The 6,000-nt window shown below is 44.6% G+C and overlaps 1 non-coding gene across 1 annotated transcript; it reads left to right on the top strand.

Annotated features, from left to right (window-relative positions):
- The first annotated feature begins 3,502 nt into the window (after positions 1 to 3,502).
- trnal-uag (transfer RNA leucine (anticodon UAG)) lies at positions 3,503 to 3,584 on the top strand. The gene has a single exon. It is a non-coding gene; the product is annotated as a tRNA-Leu (tRNA).
- Positions 3,585 to 6,000: the final 2,416 nt, after the last annotated feature.

Raw genomic sequence — 6,000 nt, 5'->3', positions numbered from 1 at the left:
ACCGGAGGAAGGGCCCTGGATAACTCCCAGCAAGAAGGGAAAGAGGATCCACATACGGAAGGACAAAAGAAAAGAGTGGTGTAGCAGCGAGGCTTAATAATAAGGCAGAATTAAGTGTTTCTGAGCTTCCCAAATGAGGCCCCATTTCTCTGTTCATCTCTGTGGTGCAGCCACAGAGAAACTATTCAAGCAGGCTGATTTAAGATGTTTTCTTTTGATAAGGACAGCTCCCAAAGGGGGATGCACTTAGCTAAGCCTGGCTATCATGATCAATGGTCACCCATTGGCACCTATCTGTCTAGGGAGTGCCAGTTGGACATCTGGACTGCATTCCTAAGTGTCAGGAGTAAGTGACTCATATCTCACCTTGATCAACCAATCAGGGACTGGTAGGGCCGAGTAACCCACGTGGGACTCTGATGCCCATGGAACTTTCAGCCAATCAATGAGCTGAAGTTCCTCCAGGTAAAAACAGGCAACACGAGATTCAGTAAGATTCAGTAAGATTCTGGAGAGGATTCTGTGGACTGTTCTAAAGGGAATTCAAAGGAGAATTCCAGGGCAGGACGGCCCAGGAGCAGAAGGCTCCCAAGGGCAGGACATTCTCGCAGAGCGCCTCCTGACCATCCTGAGACTCAGCCCGGACAACCACGGAACGGCCTGTGTGTCCGAGTGCCAGAACTTTCCTTTGTTCTAAGAGTCTAGAGTTGAGGTTGCCAGAGAGTAACCAGCAGCAGGCCTCGTGAACAGGTCGGAACTGTGGACAGCTGAATCACTATTCAGAGCTAGCTCTTCATCAGGAACGAACCGGTCCTCTTCCTGACTTGCTGGGACCCACAGTCATCTTTTCTCCTGTGCACAAACTTTGCTAGTTAAAGCCAACACTAACTAGCCGGCCAGCGGGCATCAGCAGCGCTCCGTCGCAAGCCGCACAGCACAGCCTGGCACCGAGAAAGAGAGCGCAGATTGGACAGCAACAGCCTGCAACTGTTTCTTTGTACCCGCAGGAGATCTGAATCCCCAGAGATTGGATGAGTATTCAACTTCACTGCATTACAGCTCGAGAATTCAATTGTTATCCAAACCAGTTGATATCAATTTAATTCCTAAGAGTTATGTACTTGTTTTGAGTATCTAAAGTAGAAGTTGTAACCAAGATCACTTTACGAAACGGTCTAAATGAATGATATACTGAACGTATGTCCTCTTGATATGTGTAACACTTTGTAACTGACTGAATATATACCTTTTGTATTCTGATAACCCTCTCGATAAGATCTGTTAGGTTTACATGCATATTTTATGTATTAATAAATGTATCCTCGTGTATTAGTACCTGTGTGTGTGCGTTGTTTGAGTTATGTCGCATGGTTGGATTCTAAAGCCATCAAAAGAATCAACTTTGTGATTTACTGCTACAATTAATAATTGTCTCAGTAAATGCCCAAACCCTACAGAACTGGTGCCTTCAGAGAGCCACTATGATTACATATTTGGCGTCCCTGAGCCGGTTTTCTTACATATTTGGCGTCCCTGAGCCGGTTTTCCTACAGTGGTAAGGGAGAACCATTTCCTCGTCCTAGAGGAAACGGAACTTTCTTCCCCCGAGGCCCAGGAACAACCAGAGGAGGCAGCCAAGGAAATGGAAACCCCCCCCCCCGAGGCCCAAAGATGACAGGAAGTGACAGCCCAGGAAACGGAACCCCCCTCCCCCGAGTCCCACGGACAACAGGAGGAGGCAGCCCAGGAAGAGGTTACCCCCTCCCCCGAGGCCCAGGGACAACAGGAAGAGGCAGCCCAGGAAGTCGGAACCCCCTCCCCTGAGGCCCAGGAACAACAGGAAGAGGCAGCCCAGGAAGTGGAGCCCCCCTCCCCCAAGGCCCAGGAGCAACTGGAGGTCCCCGAAACTCCTGGAGAAAGGGAAGAAAAAAGCCTTCCCGAAGCGGTGGCGGAGAGTATCCTCGAGGAAGACAAGATTACTTTGAAGCCACCCTGGAGCTGGGACTGATGGTAGGGCTGGACCTGTCCAGCATGTTTACCTTTCAGTCCCCAGCGAGACCTGGAGGGAGCCCAACATTTTCCCCCCAGGACCCGAACAAGAGGAGTTACATCTAGGCTAAACAGTGCCCAGATGTAGACTCCCAAGTTTTCCACTGTAAGCACAAAGAGAGGAGGTTCAACTTTCACTTGTTTAATCATGATTGTGAAACTTACCTTTCTAACAACTAACGTGAGAGGGCTAAGAGACCCGGTGAAAAGATGGGGAGTCTTTCATGATCTGGTCTCAAAGTCTTTCTCAGTTTGTTTCTTACAGGAGGTCCACCTGAAGGATGAAAGCGACAAGCTGACATTCACCAGGGAATGGACGAAGGGAGAATCATGCTGGAGCGTAGGAGGGGTCCACTCTTCCGGAGTGAGAATCCTCCTCAGAAACCCAGAGATGACGCTGGTTTCCTCCTTCTCGGTGGTGCAGGGCCGGATCCTGGTCGCAGACATCGACTGGAGGGGGCAGAAGTTGAGAGCAATTAACGTCTATGCTCCGACGGAACCCTCTATCCGGAAGGAAGTGTTTGCTGACCTGGCCAGCTGCTGCACCACCAACAGACAGGTGGTGCTTGGCGGGGACTTCAACGTCGACCGGGAGAAGGGGAGCGACGCTAGCTTGGCAGAGCTGGAGTCGCTACTCAAGCAGTTCTCCCTGGTAGACGGTTTCAGACGGTGCCGCCCTAACAACGCCGGAACGACATGGAAAAACTCCCGGGGAGTGTGCAGCCGCCTGGACTACATCTTTCTGCACACGACCTGCTCCCTGGAGTCGGCGACGGTGTCCCCGGAGTGGTATTCCAGCCACGAGCGCTTGACGGTTTATACTCCGATTTATACTCCTTTTGCACCCTCAGCTGAAACATGTTAAAATAACAACGCAGATTTGTTGGAGAACCTGACAAGAATTATTGGGTTAGTACTGTATGTATTCTTGTATATTTACTTTAATTTTAATATAAATGTAAACATGCATGCTGTATAAGCTATTGTAATTTTAAAATATGTTAGCTGAGGATGCGAGGGGGGCTATTATACCTTGTGAAACACGCAAGGAACCGTAAAAAAGGCTGATATTTGAATAAAATTGGCGATCACAAGAAAACCACAATTTATGTGGTATTATCATCAATATCCTTCAAAATCGACGTTCAAATGAAGGATTTGAAGAAACTATGAAAAAAGCAATAGTAGTAGGAGAGGATTTTGATTTTTGCTCTTCAAGTCAGTAGATCGACGTAGAGTTGCGCCCCTACAAACAGCACAAAGGATGAAACCCACCTCCTTCGTTATTGCTATGTTTGTGCCGGTGAAAGTAGCATTTGTGCTATTGAAAGCATCTCGGAAGATGAAGGTGCAGTCACTTCCACATGTCATGATATCATTAGATCCGACGACAAGAGCTGAAGCCCCCGGCATTTTCCAAGCCAGGAATGTGAGGAAGATGGAACTGGTGGAAGGTAGTGTGGCCGAGCGGTCTAAGGCGCTGGATTTAGGCTCCAGTCTCTCTGGGGGCGTGGGTTCGAATCCCACCGCTGCCAAATGTTAATGTTTTAAGACCTGCAATACGATCAGTAAAAGTGCTTTTTGTTAGGCTGCAGGAGGTGTTAAGAGATAAACTTTCTAAAAGACAGGCTTAACATCAAGGCAGAAAAAATATTTTGTTTTCTCAACAGAAATTCTCTTTGGCACGTTCAGCTTTATGTAGGGAACAACATCTGCCAAGATCACTTTTGAGGCAGTGCACATGATAGTGTACCGGCAAGTACAGTAAATTTAATATTGGCTGTGGTGGTGAGCTGCTTTTGTCTGTGAAACTTTTAATTCTTCGCACCGAATCGTTGGCAGGGGTAAAGCTTATTAAATCTTTGAACATAGCGCTCCATCAGAAGTACTTTGTTCGTGATCAAAAGAGATCAGAGGATTAACTTCATGAATTCACATAGCATACCTTACAGGAAAGATTTAAAAGGGGAATTGATTGTGCTTCCTGATGTTGTTCCTGTGGTTTCTTTGGATACAAAGGTGAATGTTCTTTGACGTTCTGCTAGAGTATCCACTGGGTGAGCTTTATTAATTAGCTCGGATAGGTCATCGGTGCTCCGTCTCCGGAAAATAATCAGCACTGTCGATCACGAGTTTACAGATTTCTCCAAATAACAACTATACATTTTAACCCAGCGGTTAGCATTCCTTCAATCCAATAGTTTTACTCTGGGTAAAAAGCAGCGCAATCTACAGAGAGATGATATTCAAATATTTCAACGTTCTTATTGGATTACCTGTATGGAGATATCGCTCAGAATTCCTAATATGATTTTGAGTTCAGTTTTGCTTTACTACTTTCAGAGTCTTTTATTGACCTTGCTGAAGCAGAGAAGTGACATAATCACAAATGCGACCTACCTGTACTGCTGTTTCTGGTTAATAATTATTATTGCGAGGAAAAAAAAACAGCTCCTTGCATTAAGAGCAAGAGCAACCAATGCGCTCTCTTGTTGATTTGGGTTTTTTCCGTGGTGCTCTTCCTCAGATGCAAAGTTATTTGGCGAGCAAGGACCTCTGAGAAGGAGCCTGAATCCGTCAAGAACTCTGAAATTCTAATATCGCACTACCGTCTTGTGTACAGAGATCTGCTTCTTCCTTTTTGAGTGTTTTGGTGTTTAAGAGCACACTTCCTACCTGGAATGTTAGTTTCAGGAGATGTGTTACCAGATCACAGATCATCTTGAAAAGATTTGGGGATGCACTGGCTCAGTTATTTAAAGGAACCTATACCACCAACGCTCTTCTGAGAAGCACCTGCACATTTTCGCAATCCTCTCTCTCACCTACAAAGTTATGAAGACACAGACGACCAACAAAAACTAATTTGATTCACTCAATTATTTGTCCATCTCTAAAGCCTGTGTGTATTGACAAGGCAATTCAAAAGCACATATTAAATAAGAACACGATCCTTCTTGTTACCATTCACGTGGTTGGAGCGTTGTTTCGCCCTTTAACATTCTTCTACAATATTTACAAAAGGGCTTTATCACTGGAGTTGTGTGCATCAGTCCATGAACATCAACTGTACTGCTGTTTTTCTATGCGTTATTTAATCGCAAGCACTTAAAAGATGCAAAAAGGTTTCAAAGAAAACATAATTGAAAGACAGTCGAGTAAGGAGGTAGAAAAACGCACTCCCCCATTGAAGAATCAACCACCGTCGCCCATGTGACTGGATATAAAAATAAATTATTCATGAAGGGTGGATTGTGGTCAGTAAACATATGCACATCTTTAAGTCAGTTCTACCATCTGTGCCATAGGGGATGTAGCTCAGTGGTAGAGTGCATGCTTTTCATGTATGAAGTCCTGAGTTCAATCTCTGGCGTCTCCAGATGTCTTATATTATTGTGCTCACATCGCAATCTTCTGTTGAGTAAGAACTCTTTGCTCGTGTTCATAGAGAGCCAGGTTTACACAATTAAATTCAGTCACACACGAAGTGCTACAGTCTTGCTCTGCTGTTTTAAATGTACCTCCAAAGCATTTCGTTGTGTTAACTACCAAATGATTTGAACTAATTTTACGTCATATTCAGGAAATCCAGAGAAGGTCATCAGACTTTTAGTGGCTGTTGAAGAAAACACCTGTTGAATCTCACCAGGGATTTCTTGAGAGATCATTCAGCGAGCAAGTCCTCCCTCTGGACTCCAAATATTTTGGGTTAAACTGTTATTCACATACTCTAACGAAGAGAAACGTTAGTGTCTTCCGGTGTGTGAGCCCATTTCTAAAAAAAAAAAGTTATATAAATTGAATTGTTCTACTTTTTAGGCTTGCATAGTCTTATTAATATTTCAGTTAAATCTTTTTTTCTGTAGTAACATCAGTTGATATTAATATTAGTCCTGATTTATAATTTTTTTGTCATGGTTGATCTTAAATAATTTTGTAATTAGTTTCAGT

This window comes from Lepisosteus oculatus, chromosome 14 (assembly GCF_040954835.1).
Source record: "Lepisosteus oculatus isolate fLepOcu1 chromosome 14, fLepOcu1.hap2, whole genome shotgun sequence".
Taxonomy (NCBI): Eukaryota; Metazoa; Chordata; class Actinopteri; order Semionotiformes; family Lepisosteidae; genus Lepisosteus; species Lepisosteus oculatus.
The sequence above is the reverse complement of the archived record's forward strand: the minus strand, read 5'-3'. Positions and strand labels throughout refer to the sequence as shown.